The sequence below is a fragment of the Diceros bicornis genome, chromosome 16 (genome assembly GCF_020826845.1).
Source record: "Diceros bicornis minor isolate mBicDic1 chromosome 16, mDicBic1.mat.cur, whole genome shotgun sequence".
Taxonomy (NCBI): domain Eukaryota; kingdom Metazoa; phylum Chordata; class Mammalia; order Perissodactyla; family Rhinocerotidae; genus Diceros; species Diceros bicornis.
Window position 1 is genome coordinate 55,802,892 of NC_080755.1, and position 21,462 is coordinate 55,824,353.

Genomic DNA, 21,462 nt, shown 5'->3' on the forward strand with positions numbered 1-21,462 from the left:
TTAGTAAATTGGAGCATCAAGATTCAAATCTAAATCTATCTGCTCATTGTCTCCCCAATATTCAGATCTCAATTTTCTTTTCCAACAGACCCCATTTTGTTTGGGGTTAGAAAAGTGTACATTTGCAAATACCTTGAAATACTCACTTGTCGCCATCAGTTGCCCTTTAACCTAGTTACAGATAATTACATATAAATGAAAGTCTACTTTTTCATTTGACTCAGTGAGATTTTTGGAAAAGCTATCCTTTTCTTGTTTAAAAAGTAAAAACAGTTCGAATAAATGGTCAGCATCTTCCTACTTCTCCTCAATTGTGATAACTAGATACAGCAACTGTACTGACAATGTGAATACACAAGCCACAAACTAAAGACGACAGAAAGGAAAGAAGAGCGAGGCCCTTGCGACATAGCGGAGTACTGTTCAGTCCATGGGCTGCCTGACTCTGAATTTCTTTCTACGTGAGAAATATGCATCTTTATGTTGTTAAACCATTGTATTCAGATTCCTATGAAATGCAGCCAAAAGTAATGTAGATGATTGCACATAACATTAAATAGGAAGAAAGAGATTATGAACTACACAGTTGAAATGAGTTAATTAACTTGAACTGAACAATTCTTAGTTTTTTGAGTGTCTGAGCAACCAAAATTATCAAGGAAACACATTGGTTATATAACAATAAGAAAATATAGAACATCATGAACAGCCTAAAATTTAGAGAACCTACTCTCTGGGAAAGGAACACTAAGTGCTAATACTTGGCATCTTTAATCCTCAGCACAATAGAGACTTCACACTAAAAAGTAAAGAAGGATAGTAACAAATAATACATATAGTAGGACTCAATGCACATAGAAATATAAACACACATATATAGAGATCTATATAACGAAAATGTTATCTGTGGGCATTTTTGTATAATGGAATGACAAATATTTCTTTAATATTTAATGAGCATCTTCACGTCATTAAGTATTCCTCAAATTAAAATTATTACGTTTGCATAACTGATTTTTTGCTTATGTACAAACTGCACTGAGATAAAGATAACAGCAGCAACATCAATAATGATGGTACTATCATGCATAATTTTGTCTACATCTCAGTTCTCTTCATAATCACACGAATTCATAGACGCAATTATTTAATCAAAGTGAATTAAGTGTTCAGTTTCTGTACTCTACCAACTCTGAAATTTTATCAATGCTGTAACGTTCTGTTAGTCATCGTGGTTACTTTGGGGTAACTGAGACACTATATGGAAGTAGGAATGACACAAGTTGTCAGAATCTAGGGATATACACTGGCCAGCATCACACATATATGCAGTCAATTTCCAGGTACAACCTGCCTTTATAAAAGTTTATTATCCAAACCTGTCCTCATCCTATAACAGACAGTTGAAAATATCAGAAATGACTCCATAAGCCCTTCCCTAAATGGAACCAAAATGGATAAGGGGAATTTACTGTCAAAAATTTATGTTAGAACTTAGTGTTTTCCCTCTCTACCCTGCCCAGTTCTTTATAAGAAATTTGGTGATGGTTTTATTTGGAGTCAATTGTTCAACTTTTTTTTTCTTTTGAGTTATATAGAACATGGCATCCTTGAGGTATTTGGTCTCGGCCAATTAACATTTCAGAGCCTTTATGTAAATCAGGAAGCTGCAGTGTTATGGGACCAAAGATACTTGACTTCCCAAATTTCAGCATAAGTATATCAAATATAAAGGGAACATCAAGAACACAGGAAAGTGTCAAGACAGAAGAAAATGCCAAAATGATATGTAGCAAAAATCACTATCATCACCACCTTCATTATCATTATCATAATCAAGGCTCTAAACACACACTCTGAGAGAGATTAGATAAGGCAACCTGGTCTAGCCACATTTCAAGTGCTTAATAGTTACATGTGGCTAGTGGCTACTATATTGGCACAGTTCTAGATAACCTCAAGGTTATCAGGCTTATCTCAGTAAAATTAGGAATTCATCTTTTAAAATCCCTTAATAAATATTTTTGGGTTTATTATCCTTTAATGTATTTTTATATGTTCATAAGTTTTACATTTTTATGTAGTTTACTTTTTCGTTTTTATTTATTCCATTGCTTTTACACTTAAAATGTCCTTTCTAGCAGAGTATTGTTTAAATAATCAGCAATACTTTCTTATTTATAGTTTACTTTTTACTTAAGCCTCTTAATTTTATCTTGGCTATATTAGGGTATATGATGTAAGGTAAAGATCAGTAATTTTCTAAAAGTTTAGATAATTTTCTTAGCAACATTTTTGGAATAATCATTTATTTCCCCATTAATTTGTATCGTCACCTAATACATGAAGTCTAGTAGAGCTATCCTTTTTTTCCTCATATTGGGCTATTCTTTCTGCTTACTTTTAGAATCATTTTGTCTAGGTAAATATCACATTGGAATTTTAATGGGAATTACAGTAAATTTGTAATTGACATGGGAAGAATTCTTACCATTTCTTGATCACCCTATATTTCGCTGGCCGCCCCAACCATTACACCTCAATATGTCATTATTTTTTTTTTATGAAGCTCTTTCATTTTTATAATTTTATTTACTTATTTATTTTTCCCCCCAAAGCCCCAGTAGATAGTTGTATTTTGTAGTTGCACATCCTTCTAGTTGCTGTATGTGGGATGCAGCCTCAGCATGGCCGGAGAAGCGGTGCGTCGGTGCGCGCCTGGGACCCAAACCCCGGCCGCCAGTAGTGGAGCGCACACACTTAATCGCTGAGCCACGGGGCCAGCCCTCAATATGTTATTCTTTAACCTGTGCCCTATTTAACTTTCTTCTTGGTACTCTTCCCCGCCTGACATTGTATTGCTTATTGTTTATGATTGATATGACCAGATAGGTTTCATTAGGGAAGTCTTCTTCAAGCACAGTATCTTTAAAGCCTAGAGCAATGTAAGCATGTTGTAGCTGCTCAATAGGTACATGCTGGAGTAGGAAAGAACAGATAATTGGGATTTTTACAATGTTTTGTTTCTGTCTCCAAGAATCTGGAATTAGAATACTATCAACTGGGCCGGCCCGTGGCTTAGCGGTTAAGTGCGCACGCTCCGCTGCTGGCGGCCCAGGTTGGATCCCAGGCCCGCACCAAGGCACCGCTTCTCTGGCCTCCCACGTGCAGCAACTAGAAGGATGTGCAGCTATGACATACAACTATCTACTGGGGCTTTGGGGGAAAATAAATTAATTAATTAAATTTAAAAAAAAAGAATACTATCAACTGCTGAGCAAGTATATAATAAAAATACATATATTAAATTATAATCTAAAATTTTTAAGGACAATAAAAATTGTCGGGCGAATAGAAAGTGACAAGAATATTTCTGGAAGCTGTATATATATTATTTCTCTTTGTGTTCTCAATTACCTAAAGAAATTATCTTAGGATCAGAGACAATATGTAACTTTTTCAAATTTAAATTAGCCTATAGGAGAGATCAAGTCCAAAGCTTTCTTTACGTTTTTTTTTTTTTAAAACCTGTTCCATGTGCAAATACATGAGAGAAACAAACCTGCAAGAGTTTGGCCTCTGAGAAGTGCTAGAGGATATCACATACATCATCTCATTTAGCCCTCATAACAATCCTCAAAGGATTATAATCTCTGTTTTTTTCTAATAATTGAAGGTAGTTTGAAAATCATATAGTCCTAAAAATAGGAAAGAGTCGCAATAGAGACTCGGCCACACATCTAGTTTGCAGGTGACAATTTACCACAAAGACCATTTTAACACTTTCAGAAAAATACTTACAGCCTAATTCTTTTATTTGTTGCAAAAGGATTTTAATGCAAACAGAATTTCCTTGATGATCAATTCCCTTCTGAAAGTGTACAACGAACAATAGCTCTAGCTAAAGAAAGTTGAAACAACAGAGTTCTTCAATCCCATGTAGACCTTCAAAAATTTTCCAAGTTTCCCACCCTTTTCAAATTAATTGAAAGGAGCCATTTTTAGAAAAATACATAGAAGACAGAAAACATCAAATCTTGGTGTGTCTTCCTCCTTGGTATGAACAGGACTGCTTCAGCTTGTTCCAGTTTATGTACAACTAATAATCCACTCCACAAATTCATTCAAGCTGCAATAATTTAACAGGGATCTGCATCTGTAAGTTTTCATTATCTGTTTAATCAGGCTGTGAATAAACTAAAGTAGGCTAATTTTTTAAATCTTGGAACAAATGCTTTGACTAAATTTGAAACTTAGCCAACACCTGGTGAGATTATAGGAAAGAAGTAAAACAGACAGACTGACTAAAATTATGTTTGCCATTATCCATCAGTTGGCTTTGTTTTGATAAATCAACAGTTTTCTAAATACAACCCTTGCAATTAATTAAAAGGAGTCATTAAACCAAATGCTGTGCTTTTAAAATGTGATTATTTGTTAACACCGTGTTGTTATGTTATGTTAGTTTCAAGAACAGACACTTGGAAATGTTAGTTGAGACGATATTATGATGTACCAGCATAGTACAGTACACTCTGAATAGATAAGGGACCATGTCCTTCTATATCCTGGTCCTCTTAGGTTTGTGGGTGCAACTGATTTTTTTAGTATATTTTGACTGTTCAAGTACTACGTATATTTAAGGCCTAATAGTGCAAGGTGTCCCTAATGCGTGTGGTTAATCGGAACACTCATTATTGCAATCTTCCAGGGACGGCAGTGCACAGTGCAAGGTGAATGCTAATTAATTTCAATATTCAGTACTTAGGGAACTAGTCTCTTTTCAAAATTATTTAGCCACAACTATCATGTGGGAAAAACAAAGCAATTATTCTCAACTACAGAATTAGGAAAGAAAACTCAAGTTCACTCAATATTTCACTGAACACTAGGGAAAATATTGAACATTATTGCAGCAACAGATGATACTGAAGTTCTGTTCTTGAAAGTAATACACTGATTCCCCAGAGAAGCAATAACCAGCTCTTTTAGTATGATAAAGGAAAGAGTTGTCTTGTTTTAGTACTTGATCGAGGTACCTACATTTGGAAACTTTATGATCAAAACTCAAGATACAGCATTTTATAGCAACGACTTCACTTAGAAGCTAGAGGCTGGATTCTCCAGGCACATTATTCTCCTTGTTGTGGAGAACATCTGTTGACTGCAAAGAGAAATGGCATAAAAAGAAAATTAAAATTCTAACTCAGGCTGAAGAAAATTATACAAATTTTTTTATCAAGAATAGACAGAATAGGGGCTGGCCCGGTGGCAGAGTGGTTTAGTTTGTGTGCTCCTCTTCAGTGGCCTGGCGTTTGCAGCTTCAGATCCCGGGTGTGGACCTACACACAGCTCATCAAGGTGTGGCAGTGTCCTAGATACAAAAAAGTTGAGGAAGATTGGCACAGATGTTAGCTCAGGGCCAATCTTCCTCACAAAGAAAAAAAAAACACAAAGAATAGACAGAATAACCTATTAAGTGGATTAAGTGGTAGTAGGATAGTTTATTACCTTTCAATAGGTGGTATATACTATAGCTGCATAAAGCGAAATATTATTTTAATAATATAAATAATAACTATATAAATTATTTTGGAAGCTGTATACTTAAAATGACTATAATTAATAAGTTCTTATATTTTATTAACTAAAATTACCAATTTAATAAAGAGTGGAAATTTTACTTACCTTGAATATATCTATTTCCTGAAAAGGCACATAGTGTGTACTTTATAGAATCAGTTATGTGTTCACTTGAGATATTTCTCTAGACTTTATATATAATTACCATAGGTTTAGCCAAACAAACTCTGATTTTGATAGATTTTTAAGTAACCCTAATGCTGGTTATAAATTATTTTGATTTATAATATCTGCAATATGGTTCAAATTTATAATTTTGCTTGTTGCGATATCTGTAGTTGACTTCAAAACACCTTAATTTAGAGAGTATGACATGTGTTTTGTTTTAAGTTCACCCAATGGGGGATCCACTCTCCAAATCAGAAATATGCACCACAGAGATGATTAGCTAGCGTTCAATAAGGAGAGAGCGTAAGCTGTTGGATGTGCTTCATTTTCTTTTCTCTCTAATCAACAAAAGAGGCCTTTCTAATTAGCAGCATAAATATTAAACATGAATTTTTGATGGCGAAATTAGTGTCTTGTTAGTCACCACAATGGGTATTAAAAATGGTTTTCGTTGATGAAATCAGTGTCATGAACTGGATATATAAGAATCTAGCTTTTTACCTTCACCCTTAGGAAAAGCAGCCTAGTTTTCATCCCTAAATAGTCCTGTGACTCCTGATCACCTGAGCTCAAGTAGATGATTAATTGAATATTGATAATTTTGGCTCATGGGGACTCTTCATTCTAGGTGCTCTCAGAGTAACCTAGCAGGCAGATCACTGAGACTTCAGGGAGGTTATAGGCTGATTTTATGTCTACTAAAGACTTCTGGCTAAAATGTCTTATGTGGGCATAATTTGGTGTGAGATTTTCTTCCATTACAACCTTAGAGTGAGACTGTAAAAGAGTAGCTCATTTTACATCGACCTGCAACTATATCTGCACACTGATATCTACCAAGAAACACTTAATATTTTGTCTTCCAAAACTGGCTTCAGTTATTTCTCAAACACATGACAGAGCCTTTGGTGTGGTTTCTGCACAGAGTCTGGGTTGGGAGGGGTTAACTTGGAGTTCAAATCCAATCCTTCCCTTTCTCAATAAACTTTATCCTTTCAGAGTTACATCTTCCCAAAGGGAAGAACTTTTATCAATTCAGATAAAGGCCACTGCATTTTCATTCTGGCTCACTATTACCTTCTCTTTACAAAGCTTAGTCACAGGCCTAAATCTTCTGAAAGACCAATAGTCACAACAGGATTTAACCCTTTACCTAGTACCCTCCAAGCTAAACAAATATTGTACCTTATTTTCTAAAGTGAAGTAGTTAAATTAGTGAAGAGAAGACCCAAAATAGATTGTTGAGGTTATAAAGTTGTAAGAGAAGGATACCTGGGTAACCATGAAGAAAATAACTAAAAAACATACAGAAAAGGAAATGAGAAAGCAATCAAAACAGTACACTACAAAAAATCAATTAAGCATAAAAGAAGGCAGTAATGGAGGAATTGAGGAACGAAAATACATGACATATACAGAAGAAATAACAAAATGCCAGAAATAAGTTCTTAATTATCTGTAAGTACTTTAAATGCAAATGGATTAAACTCTCCAAGTAAAAGATAGAGAATGGCCAAATGGATAAAAAAACAAGATCCAACAACAAGCTGTCTTCAGGAGACTCAATTTAAATCCAAAAACACAAGTACATGAAAATGAGTGAGTGAAAAAAGATATTTTAGGCAAATAGTAAGCAAAATAGCATTAGAGGGGCTGGCCTGGTGGCGCAGCAGTTAAGTGCATGCCCTCCGCTGCTTCCGCCTGGGGTTCGCCAGTTCAGATGCGGGCATGCACTGACGCACCGCTTGTCAGGCCATGCTGTGGTGGCATCCCATATAAAGTGGAGGAAGATGGGCATGGATGTTAGCCCAGGGCCAGTCTTCCTCGGCAAAAAGAGGAGGATTGGCAGATGTTAGCTCAGGGCCGATCTTCCTCACAAAAAAAAAAAAAAATAGAGTGGCTCTACTAAAATCAGCCAAAATAGACTTTAAGTCAAAAATGATTACAAGAGGGGGCTGGCCCAGTGGCGTAATGATTAAGTTCATGCACTCTGCTTCAGTGGCCCAGGGTTTGCAGTTTCCAATCCCTGGCATGGACCTGTGCACCGCTCATCAAGCCATGCTGTGGCGGCATCCCGTAGATAAAAAAGAGGAAGATGGGCACAGATGTTAGCTCAGGGCCAATATCCCTTGCCAAAAAAAAAAAAAAAAAAAAAAATTAAATTAAAAAAATGGTTACAAGAGACAAAAAGAGGATATGACAACTATATATTGATAATATAATCAATCCATCAAGAAGATATAAGAATAATAAATATCCATGCACCTAACAACACTGCATCAGAAGATATTAAGCAAAAATTCACAAAACTGAAAGGAGAAGTAAACAGCTCCCTGATAACAGCTAGAAACTTCAATATCCCACTTTCAATAATGGATTGAAACACTAGGATAAAGATTGAGAAGAAAATATAAAACTTGATCAACACTATCAACCAATTAGCCCTAACAGAAAAATACAGAACACTCCACCCAAAAACAAAAGAATACAGACTTTTCCCAAGTGTATATGGAACATTCTCAATGATTAACTATATGTTAGATCACAAAACAAGCCTCAATAAATATAAAAAGATTGAAATCATACAAAGTATTGCTACAACCCAAAGGAATGAAATTAGAAATCAAAAACATAAGGAAAACTGGAAAATTCACAAATATATAGAAATTGAACAACACAATCAATAGGTGAAAGAAATTTACAAGGCAAGTTAGAATATATTTTAAGACAAATGAAATGAAAACACAACATATCAAAATGAGAGGATGCAGTAAAAGCAGTGTTCAGGGAAATTTATAGCTGTAAATGTCTACATTAAAACAGAATAACTCTAGTGGCCGGCCCGGTGGCTTAGTGGTTAAGTGCTCGTGCTCCGCTGCTGGCAGCCTGGGTTCGGATCTCGGGCGCGCACTGAGGTACCGCTTCCCTGGCCATGCTGAGGCTGCGTCCCACATACAGCAACTGGAAGGGTGTGCAACTATGACATACAACTATCTACTGGGGCTTTGGGGGAACAAATAAAAATAAATAAAATTATAAAAAAAAAAACAGAATAAATCTCAAATAAATAATCTAATTTTAAATCTTAAAACCTAGAAAAAGAAGTACAACCTAAACCCAAAGCCAGCAGAAATACGCAAATAATAATGATAAGAGCAGAGATAAATGAAATAGAGAAAGAAAAAAATACAATCAGTGAAACCAAAAGTTGGTTCTTTAAAAAGATCAACACGGGGCTGGTGCTTTGGCATAGTGATTAAGTTTGCGTGCTCTGCTTCGGCAGCCCGGGGTTCGTGGGTTCCGATCCTGGGCACGGACATATGCACTGCTCGTCCAGCCATGCTGTGGTGGCCTCCCATATACAAAATAGAGGAAGATGGGCACAGATGTTAGCTCGTGGTAATTTTCCTCAGCAAAAAGAGGAAGATTTGCAATGGATGTTAGCTCACAGCCAATCTTCCTCACAAAAAAAAAAAAAAATATATATATATATATATATATATATATCAATGCAATTGACAAACCTTTAGCTAAACTGACAAAGAAATAAAGAAGGAAGATTCAAATTATTAAAATTAGAAATGAAAGTGGGACTTTACTACCAGCCTTACAGAAATACAAAGTTTTCTAAGATAATACTATGAACAACTGTACACCAATAAATTGGATAACCTAGATGCAATGATCAAATTACAAGAAACACAAAACATACCAAAATAAACTCAAGAAGAAATAGAAAATCTGAATAGACCTATATTAAGTAAGGAGACTAAATCAGTAATAAAATCTTCCCAATAAAGACAAACTCAGGACCAGATGGCTTCACCAGTGAATTCTTCCAAACTTTTAAAAAAGAATTAACAACAATTCTTCTCAATCTCTTCCAAAAATGGAAGAGGAGGGAACATTTCAAACTCATTCTAGCATTACCTTGATATCAAAACAGGATAAACTACATCAATATTCTTTATCAATATAGACGCAAAAATCCACAACCAAATACTAGTAAACCAAATCCAGTAGCATATTAAAATGATTGTACACCATGACCAAGTGGAATTTATCTCAAGAACTCAGGTGTCATTCAACATACGAAAAACAATAAATATAATGCACCACATTAATTGAATAAAGGAAAAAACATATGATCATCTCGATAAATGCAGAAAAAGCATTTGACAAAATCCAACATCATTTCATGATAAAAGCACTTAGGAAAGTAGCAAGAGAAAACTTTCTCAACATGATAAAGGGCATTTATAAAAAACAAAGAAACAGCTAACATTGTACTCAATTGTGAAAGACTGAAAGCCTTCCCCCTAAGATCAGGAAGAAGACATGTCTCCTTTGCCACATCTATTTAACAGAGTGGAAGTTCTAGCCAGAGCAACTAGGCAAGGAAAAGAAATAAAAGGCATCCAAATTGGAAAGGAAGAAGTAAAACAGGCCTCTACACAGAGGACATGACCTTAAATGAGGACAATCTTAAAGAATTCACACACACACAAAAGTTATTAGAGTTAATAAATGAATTCAGCAAAGTTGCAAGATACAAAATCAACAATCAAAAATCAATTGAAACTCTATCCACTAGCAATGTACATTCTGAAAAGGAAATTAAGAAAACAATTCTATTTATGATAGCATGCGAAGGAATAAAATATCTAGGAATAAATTTCACCAAAGATGGGATAGACTCATATGCTGAAAATTACAAAACATCGCTGAAAGAAACAAAAGAAGATATAAATAAACAGAAAGACATTCCATGTTAACGAATTAGGAAACTTAATTTTGTTAAGATGACAATACCAAACAAAGCACTTTACAGATTCAATGAAATCCCTAACAAAATCTCAACCGCCTTTTATGTAAAAATGTAGAATATGATTCTCTATTCACGTGGAATTGCAAGGGCTTAAATATCCAAAACAATTTTGAAAATTAGCAAATTGGAGGACTCACATTCCCAATTTCGAAATTTACTACAAAATTATTTTAATCAGAACACTATGGTATTATGGTAATGGTATAAGGATAAACATATGGACAAATAGACTAAATTGAGAGTACAGAAATAAACCCATACTCTCTGGTTAATTGATTTTCAACAAGAGAGCAGAGACCATTCAATGGGGAAAAGAATTGTCTCTCCGATAAATGGAGCTGGGACGACAGGATACTCACATGCAAAAGAATAAAATTGACCTCCTACCTTATACCACTACAAAAATTGACTCAAAATGTTCAAAGACCTAAATATAAGGCTAAAACCACAACCATTAGAAGGAAATATAGGGGTAAATCTTTAAGATCTTGGATTTGGCAATAGATTTTCAAATATGACACCAAATGCACAAGCAACAAAAGAAAATATAGATAAATTGGCCTTAAATTGAAAAACGTTTGTGCCTCAAATGACTTTATCAAGAAAGGGAAAAGATAACCCACAGAATGAGCAAAATATTTGCAAATCATATATCCGATAAGGGTCTAGCGTCCAGAATATATAACGAACTCCTAAAACTCAACAACAAAAAGAAAAACAACCCAAATGTAAAAATTGACAAAGGACTTGATAGACCTTTCTCCAAAGAAGATATACAAATGGCTGACAAGCACATGAAAAAATGCTCAGCATCACTATTCATTATTTGATTTGAAATGCAAATCAAAACCACAAAACTACTACTTCATAACCACTAGGATGGCAATAATATTAAAAAATGGAAAATAACAAGTGCTGGTGAGAATGCGGAGAAATTAGAACTGTCAAACAGTGCTGATGACAACGTAAAATGGTGCATTTTGGTGGTACCTCAAACAGTAAACATAGAATTATCATATGATTCAACAATTTCACTTCCAGGTATATTCCCAAAAGAATTGAACACAGGCACTCAGACAGATACTTGCAGCACAGTGCTCATTGCAACATTATTCATAATAGCCAAAAAGTGGAAGCAACCTAAGTATCCATCAACAGATGCATGGAAAAACAAAATGTGGTATGTACACACAATGCAACATTACTCAATCTTAAAAAGGAATTAAGTTTTGTTGCATACTACAGTGTGCATGGACCTCAAAAACCTTACGCTAAATGAAAGAATTAGACTCAAAAGATCACATATTTATGATTTGATTTATATGAGGTATCCATAACAGGTACATCCATAGAGGCAAAAAGAAAGATTGGTTGTTGCCAGTGGCTGGGAGGAGTTGGGAATGTGGAGCTACTTCTTAATGGTATAGGGTTTGCTTTTAGAGTGATGAAAATATTTGGGAACTTAATAGAGGTGATGGTTGCACAACATTGTGATGTACTAAATGCCACTAATTGTATACTTTAAAATGGTTATTTTTATGCTATGTGAATTTCACCTCAATTGAAAAAAGCAGTTGTTCATGTTTTGTGTTGTGGTGTGAAAGGCAGCGATGGCAAAGCTTTTGGGTCACTTGACTCATGTCCTCTCAACCTTTAGAAAAATATTTGAGTCTATGCTCAGATCATTGTCAGATGCCGATGCCAAATAAATAAACTATACAAACTACAAACCCCCTTTTATAAAAATACAAATTTTTCATTTGTTCTTTTACTCTAATTCAATAAGACTGCCAAATGTATAAACATTTCCCTGCACGACTTCTCTTGCCATCAGTGTTTCATTAACACTAAGTTGCATTCAGTGTTTTACCTTAATGAATTTACTTTTCAACCATCTAGTCAACAAACGTTTATTGAGCACTTATTCTCTGTGCTTGGGACACTTCAGTCAATTAAAGAAAGATCTCTGATTATAGGGAGTTTACATTCCAGGGAACAGAGATAAACAATAAAGAATGAATATAATAAATAAGTTATGTAATATGTTCATTGAGGCTACAGAAAAAAATTTAGACTACAGTAAAGAGACTGGGTGATGGTTCTGTGTATGATTTTTAATAGAGTGTAAGGTCATAATTGGGCAAAACCAGTGCTGCCTTTTTTCATTTATAACAGTTCATAAATTACCTTAAAAAATAAACTGTGTGACCCTTAATCTTTTATTTTTTTACTTACAATATTCCTCTTTCGCATTTTGGAAAATTCTGACCAATTTTTGTTTGTTTCTTTTCGTGATATTTTCCTCCTTAAATTGTAACATAGATTATATAAAAAAAATATTTAAAACCCGCTAAATCAGCAAAAAATAAAGAGTATACTGGTACAACATTAAAATATTTTAAAGTAGTTAATAATGAGGTTGAACCAATCTTTTTATCTGCTTATTTGTCTCTTGGATTTTCACTTTTGTACCATACTGGTTTATTATTCATCATCAATTAAGAGGTAGATTGCCTTTGAAAATGTGAATATTTAGATAAATATAAATTACTAATTAACATATCATTTTACTTTATTTGCCACTTCCTTTAAGGAAGCCAGTGCAAATACAGTTTACCCGCATCTCTAAATCAACATCTTACGTATGTATGCTGCACCTGCATTTGGAACTTTTCTAGGGTCTTCCCAGTCTGTTGACACAAATGATGCTCCATTAGAATCAATACCCCAAGTTTTCTGTTTTTATTCCCACTAGCAAAGAAAGGAACTTCAGGACTCCAGAAAATTCTCACTATTACCATCTGAGGAGGTATTTTGAAGGCTCACAGCCCATTCCACATACTGGAGTTCCCACTCTATTTCTGCCCTATTCTTTCCTCTGTTCTAATTCACCGTGGGAGCCGCCTGGGGCTGCCTCAGTGCTCCACTTGCTTTTGGAACTCACAAGGAGAAGACTAGTATCCATGCCAGAGATGATACATACCAAGACTTTCAAAATTTTCCATCCTCCACCTGTCAGACATTGTTGAGTTCTTTCCAGAAGAGCAAGGAGGGCCGGCCCCGTGGCTTAGCGGTTAAGTGCCTGCGCTCCACTGCTGGCGGCCCGGATTCGGATCCCTGGCGTGCACCAACGCACCGCTTCTCCGGCCATGCTGAGGCTGTGTCCCACATACAGCAACTAGAAGGATATGCAGCTATGACATACAACTATCTACTGGGGCTTTGGAGAGAAAATTAAATAAATAAAATTATAAAAAAAAAAAAAAAAAAGAAGAGCAAGGAGTTCATTTCCCAATGATTTTTCACACTGTCATCATGGTAACCTGAAGCACGTACCCTGGGCACACATTCTAAAAGTTTCTCTCAAGAAAACAACTTCTTGAGCACTTTACCTCTAATTCCTCCTTTCACAGGGAATGAAATTCTGTTTTAAGAGGTCAGGCAGGGCACAGATCCCATGCTTTTCCATCTATTGTTTTTACTTTGTCTCAGAGTCTCCTGGCTGGTGCACCTCCTTACCCAACATGACACAAAGCATTCAAACAAACACCTCTCATGTTTGTGACTCTTGTCAATAGATTTTGAGGCAGTGTCCACTGGCTCACCATTCAGCAGGCACTCACGCTTTGAATCTCCATTCTCCAGCAGGTGCACACTTGTTAATCTGGACAGGTTGCGATCAGAGGCTGCCACTGACCGGTTGTGTGAGTTGATAAATTTCCTTATCTCCTTGTTTCTCAGTTCCTCTCTTTAAAAATTGAAGATGGAAATAATGATGTATATCAATGGAATTAAGTAAGATAACTTATAGGCCAGCTACATAGTTTGTATTTAGTACATTTACTTTGAATAAAAATATGAAATCATGAATGTGGACGCTATTAATTTTGAACGCTGGAAAATACAGAACTGTTTTGCTATTTTTGTTTGTCTTTATTATAGTTTTCTCCTTTAATTGTGAAATATAACATACAACAAACATATTTAAAACCCATTAATTCAGCAAGAAATAGTCTAATGGTACAACATTGAAATATTTCATGTAATTAATAATGAGGTTGAACACACATGTTTATTTGTTCCTTGGATTTCCACTTTTGTAAAGGGCCCTTTCAATCATATTGTCCAATTTTTATAAGGTTGTTTTTTTTCCTACTGATTTATAGGAGCTCTTTATATATTTTATATACCAATTCTTTTGTCCATTATGTTTGTTACAAATATCTCCTCCCACTCTCTATATAATTTTTATTTTCTCTATATATCATGTCTTCAATTTAATGTGGTTAAATTTATCAATCGTTTTCTTTACAAAGTATTTTCTTTACTTTCTGACTCATTTACTTTCCAACTCTAAGATCATGAGAATATTTGCCTATATAATTGTTTCAAAGCTTTTCATTTAGTTGGGACTTTTCATTTAGTTGTTTAACCCACCTGGGATAGTATTTTGTACAGGGTCTCATAGGGGTCCCATTTTTTCGTTTGGTGGGGATTTTAGATACACATTATTTTCAACACTGCTCTCCAGTGTCACCTCTGTCATATAACGAAGGGCCCATGTGTGGATACATCTCCAGGCTTCTCTTTTTGTTCAGTTGGTCCATTTGTTTCTACTTGTCCATAGCCACATTTATCAGTCTTTAAAAATAATTATTTGCTGATAAAGAAAAATCCTTCTACCACTTCCCTCTATTCGAAAAAGCCTTACCTATCCTTAACTTTTGATATCACATACAAATATTAGAATTAGTTTGTCAAGTTCCACCAAGTCCATCTAAGCAAACCTGAAAGGACTTTGGTTTCTACCAAATTTAGAAATCATTTCGAGTTGAATGTACAATATTATCTTATATTTTTGTGCAGCGACATGATAAGATCCTCCATTTACTTACCTTCTCTATTATATTTTAATAGAATTTTATATTTTCCCCATAGAATGCTTTGCAACTTTCAAAAATATTTCTATGTAATAATACTTCTCCTTATCTAACTGGCATCTTTCTTAATTTGAATTTTATCAGTTTGTTCTGAGTATATATCAGAGTCTGCAGATTATAACCTATGGCCGAATCTGGCTCTCTGCCTTTTTTTGTAAATAAAGTTTCAGTGGAACACAGTCAAGCTCAGTTGCTTATCTCTTGGCAATACTACCCTTGTGCTACAACGACTGAGTTGAGTAGTTTTGTGAGACACCTCATTGATTGCAAAACCTAAAATATTTACTGTTTGGTCATTGAGAGAAAATATTTGCCAAACTTTGGAATATAGGGATGTATTGATAATGCCTTTTTTTTTTTTTTTTTTTTTGGCGTACAGCAACCCTTCCAATTCCATTAATTAATCTGTATGCAATTATATCATCTGCAAGTAATAACAGATTTGTTTCCTTTTTCTAATTCTCTCTTTCTCTCTTTCTGTCTCTCTCAGCTTACTGAGCTGGCTAGAACCTCTGATACAATGTAGAAAAGAAAAGATATGAAGTCTATCACATGGACAGCCTTGTTTTTTCTTATATATTTTTTACATTTATTTAAGAACATCTACTCTTAGTTTGATAGAATATTTTCTTTTAAATTTGACTTTTTCCACACTAATTTTTTTTGTATTGGTTGAGAGAATTACTAGATATTTTTCATTTAATCTACTAATGTAGTAGAATATATTAATTGATCATTTGCATTTCTGGTATAAATCTAACTCCATCAGGATATATTTTCTTTTTTATCCCTTTGTAATCTGGCCTAGTTTATTATGATTTTTTTCAAATTTTTGATGTTTTTAAGAATTCTATTAGCTATTTTCAGAATGATGATTAGTCAAAATGACCTAGTCTGTATTACCAGAAATGAGGTCTTTTTTTATGATTTTGAATACATTAAAATGTTCAAAGCAGTATCTTCCTCTGTACAATTTTATCTTTAGAACCTTCGGGAAGGGGAGGCTGACTTAAAATCAGTAACTTTTTCAAATTAAGAGCTCAATAAGGAATTCCTTCAGCTTATGGCTCAAACTTTAGTTTAGGAATGACAAAATCATTTCCTTTTTATATTAACTAAAATGTAGAACTATTGCAAATTTTATTTTCCATGTATGTATTTCAAGATAAAAATAAAGCAAATATCATTTACAAAGTATAAAACGTTTAGAAATGGTAATTTTGTCTCTAAAATAAAAACCTGTAACTTACATTTTTGCTAAACTCTATTGATCTCTATGTGGCTGATGATAATTTTGAGTGAAATTATTCTAAGTACATTTGTCCTCATAAAATTTGCCTTCTGTGAGTGGTGTTTCCATTGTTAGTTCCATTTTCAAACCTTTTGCTCTGTGCTTTGGGTCATTTGTCTGCAAGCTGGACTGGAGTAAGCACCACAATTGACTTCTAAAAGCCTATTCCATGCTTTGCATATGTTCCACGCATGTGCAGTTTGGATGTGCACGTGGGACACAGTGCCAACTCATATCAGAATTAGATTCTCCTGCCTGTCTCTCCTCTCAAGGATTTCTCCGACACTCACCAGAGCATCTTTACCTGTTCATAAATATGGAGTTCTCTCTGAGTTGTCTTCCCACACTGTTGAAGAGTTGTGTGTGATTGGGCCTGAGCTTGGGACAAAGCAGTGAGAAAAGAAAGAAAAAAAAAATTGGAGATTCTCTTCACGTTCTTCAAACAATAGGAGGGACTTTTCCCAATTTTTCTATCCTAAGGGGTAGAATTTTGCTTTGTTTCATTTTTATCCTACAGTTTTATGTGTCCATTTTACTGCTGTACTGCTGCAGTGTAGTTCTTCAAAGAAATCTGTCCTTGGGGAAGGGCCTGCTCGCCATCCTCTGGACAGACATTTAGTGTTCCCCTAGAAGTCTTACTGACTGTGCTCACTGTGCAGTTCTGCAATTTGGCCTGCCCTTGGGTCAAAGCCAGGAGATAAAGGAGGAAAACCCATTCACTCCTGCCACCATATTGGTTGTTCTTAAAGATTGATCCTCCTCTTCCTTCACGAAGTCTGCCTATTATTTATTTTTTTGTGTCTTTACCTTTTTGGGATTTTTTAATTTGTTCTGTTTTTATTTTTTGTATTTTGTCCAGGCTTTTTCATTGCAATCATTCAATGGAGGAGATAGCCCGCAGCAAGCTTTCTCCATTTTGACAGGAGCAAGAAACCTACTGCTTTATTTTGAATGTTTAGTTCTTAACCCATATGAATAGGTGTGAGAAGGACATTTTACTTATTACTTCCCCCCAATTTTCCCATTGGTTACATTATTTATTAAATAATTAGTCCCATTATAACTAATTTCTATGCCACATTTACCATATATGAAATTATAATATGTACACATGAATCTGTTTTAGGACTTTCTCTTATATCACATTGATCTGTCTATTTGTAATGCTGTTCAAATTACTGACGTTTTGAAACATCAGCTACAAATACAATATCTCATGAAAAATGGCTTCACTGTTCTTCCTTTGCAAGATATCTTTGACAGTATCATTATTTTATTTTTCAGAAAACTCTAGAACCATAGTTAAGATTCAAAAACACTGTGTATTTTGATTAAAATTATTAAATGTTTAATCTATCTTAGAGAACTGGCATTTCTTTAATTATTTTCCCCTTAATAATTATCTCTCCATTGAGTAAAATATTATTTATATCTCTTGAGAAAAGTTTTAAGCTTTCTTCAAAAATATTTAAAATGTTTGAACTTATTTATTACGTATTTTTTCCTCAGGTGTAATCGAGAAGATTTTTTTCCCTTTTTGTTTATAATCTACAATTCACCAGTGGTTTTGTCAGTATGAAACACAGAAATCTTTGTCTAAAATTAAAATAAATTTAATAAACTAAAATAAAGCTATGCTTTGTAATTTATGACTATCTTTGTTGTGTTAAGAATTTTAAGACACTGACCCTAAAATTCAGCACATTTTGCTATAAATATTTGCATTTGTCTGAGATGTCTACTTTTCTTTTAGTCATCATCATAAAGGTAATCTATTTCTACTAAAGCTACTATTTGACTTATACTCTTCCTTAATATATATATCAAATAAGTATATAAAAAAAATAATAATAATATGGAATTTAATATTGTATTTCTACCTAAGTCATGATAGCAAGGTGTTGATGCTTAAACACCTCACAGGCAAATTTTGAACCCTTCATGACTAACTAAAGCATGTGTTTATAGATATTAATTTTCAAATTCTTTCTTGAACTATTGCCATTGTCTTGATATCTCTTCCCTCTCACAAACTAGATCTTTATTCATGCATGACTTCTCCTCATTTGGGAATAAGAAAAGCAATTATTTCACTATCTTTTCCCTTTGAAAATCTCTAGTGTGAGCAGTTTTACCCACCAGCTGTTGTGGGCACTGCATGCTCACCCTAAACACAATTCCAACCACTTACTCCCTTGCCTGCTCTTTCTATAGAGGTTGTAAATGCTAAGTATTTCCTTATCCTGCCTCTCTTGCAGATGGCAGTTACTTATGACACAGATCTGCAAGTGAGATAAAGGCAGGAGACTCTTGGCACTACCATGGAGACATAAACATGGTGACCAGAGCGATAGCAGCTGGCCACACCATGAAAGAAAAGCCAAAGGAATCAGAGAAATGAGACATGGACATCCGGGAGCCACAGAACCAATGGTGTAGTTGGCCAACCCACATGCTTCTTGTTACATGAGAAAATTAAACCTCTACTTCCTGAAGCTGACATTAGTGAGACATTCCGACTGACCCACCAGTATTAGTCTTTCTTGAGGGGGTTGTAAGATGCTATTCCCATCCTGTACTTGAGTAGTTGAACAATATAGTGAATCAGCTATACTCAGTAGAAAAAGGCTTTGAAAATATAAGCTATGCTTTTTATACCTCTGGGTTAAAAAAATTAAACACAGTATTGTAAAAATTCTCATTAGAAAATGTGATCTGGCAAACCCTATATAAAGAATTTGAACTCTAAAATTCAAGCACAGAAATTCAAATACATTTTTTAAAAGGCATAAAGAATAAAATGATAAACAATAAAGATTAATTTATCTTAAAACTTCAGCATTTATCCTTCTATACAATCTAAAAATACTATTTGACTCTTGATAATCCTTAGAAACAATAAACAGTTTGATGAAATAGCTATACTAGTCAAAGAGAATGGAGCTACAAATTAGTCCAAAAAGCAAAACAAACAAATAAGAAACACTGTCTTTTTGCTTAAAACAAAGTTATTGTTTTTTCCCCATTGTAAAGCTCAAACTTTATTGAGGCCTTAAATAGAGATTATAGATGTCAAGTTCAGAGCATTAGTGTTGAATCTACCATCAAGAAGACTTCTTTATAAGGCTTGAGTTCATCCTTTAATATCTCACAGTGATGTCTCTGTTGTTAAAATAAAATTAATGATATCAGCCTAGAAGAATTAGACACTAATGACACATTAATATGGTGAAAAGACAAATACATCTAGATCCAGAATAACTAAATTACAAAACCATGTTTTCATAACAAAACTTAGAGAAAAAAGTAGAGGAAGACAAATTTCACTTTAACTACAAATACTACCTTAAACTAAGAGCAAAAGAAATGAAAATTAACAGATGTAACCTAGTATTTAATTAAGATAGAAAAGAAAATGCAAAGGATTCAACAGGTGCCAATTAATGAGAAACTAGACTGTGAAAAGCATTATACTAGGTTCTTTTATGTTCTTTATAGTATTTTTACTATAACACCTTGTAAATTAATTCTTTCCAGTTGTACCGCTAAAAAATTTAATGAATTACACAAAGCCATATCACTATTAAGTGGCAGACTCAGGGTTTTACCTCAACTCCAAAAACTATGTTCTTTCTTGTGTACTACATCTTTGAAGAAAGCAGTTTTTGAGATTAAATTTCAGAGCAATCTTCACTTTGCAGATGAAAATGAATCCCTATGAAGGATACAAAGGCAATCCAGGACATGTAATGGGTGTCAGAGAGCATGCTTAGTACTTGCTTTGGTTTTCAAGTTGATTCACTAATATAGCACCTTAGCTATGGAGCAGAATTATGGTTCTTTGATCAATGGGAACAACTCATTTAACCATGCCAAGTTTACACTCAGAAAATCCTAAATTTACTCACTTGGTGTCTTTCTTAAAATGGAAAATGATTTATCACAAACAATTGTGCCTATAGGCTTTAAGCCTGGCATTTTATGGTCTTTGGCAAAAATCCATTCATTTGGCTTATTACAATGCTGCCTATGTAACATTGGCAGAAATACAAAATTCAACATTTTGCTCAAATGTCCCTGCAATCATTAGAGAGAAAAGTAGTCTTTTAAGTACCACACTACTGCAGAGTAAATCCCGTCTTATTTTCATAAAGATATATAGAGAGTATTAAGCTTTTCATATTTAATGTTCATGGATCATGTTATAGCCAGGAACTGCAAGGTGTGGCACAGGTACTCCTAGAGATGAATTATCTTTTAGGAACACACTGCAGGACATATATGATTTATTTCTCCTAAATACCTTGTAATTTTCTAAAACTGTTTAATATCAGTGATATCAGAAGATAAAAACATAACTTATTTTAACTCTATGATAGAAATACTTTAAGTTTATATTCGTGGAGTGGATAGGTGCACCTCTGGACCAATAAATTAGAAAAATTAAATACATTTAAAATGGTTTCTTCAATTATGGTTTATAATTTAGAGTTTTTCCTAAGACTCTAAATAAATGTTTGTTGATTCATGCTATTCATTAATATGTATATAATTGATTTCCAGTATTGAAAAGTCAACACTTGCTAATGTTAATTATATAAATATAAATCATTATGTGGTGTAATCATGAAAATCCATTATTAGAGAACAAT

The 21,462-nt window shown here is 34.2% G+C and overlaps 1 long non-coding RNA gene across 1 annotated transcript in view; it reads left to right on the top strand.

Moving 5' to 3' along the window:
• Nucleotides 1-19,127, top strand: part of LOC131415189 (uncharacterized) — a 28,894-nt gene extending 9,767 nt beyond the window's left edge. Inside the window, exons 2-3 of the long non-coding RNA XR_009222349.1 lie at nucleotides 14,225-14,283; nucleotides 19,069-19,127. This is a non-coding gene — a long non-coding RNA (uncharacterized LOC131415189). The remainder of the gene's footprint in view (nucleotides 1-14,224; nucleotides 14,284-19,068) is intronic.
• Nucleotides 19,128-21,462: the final 2,335 nt, after the last annotated feature.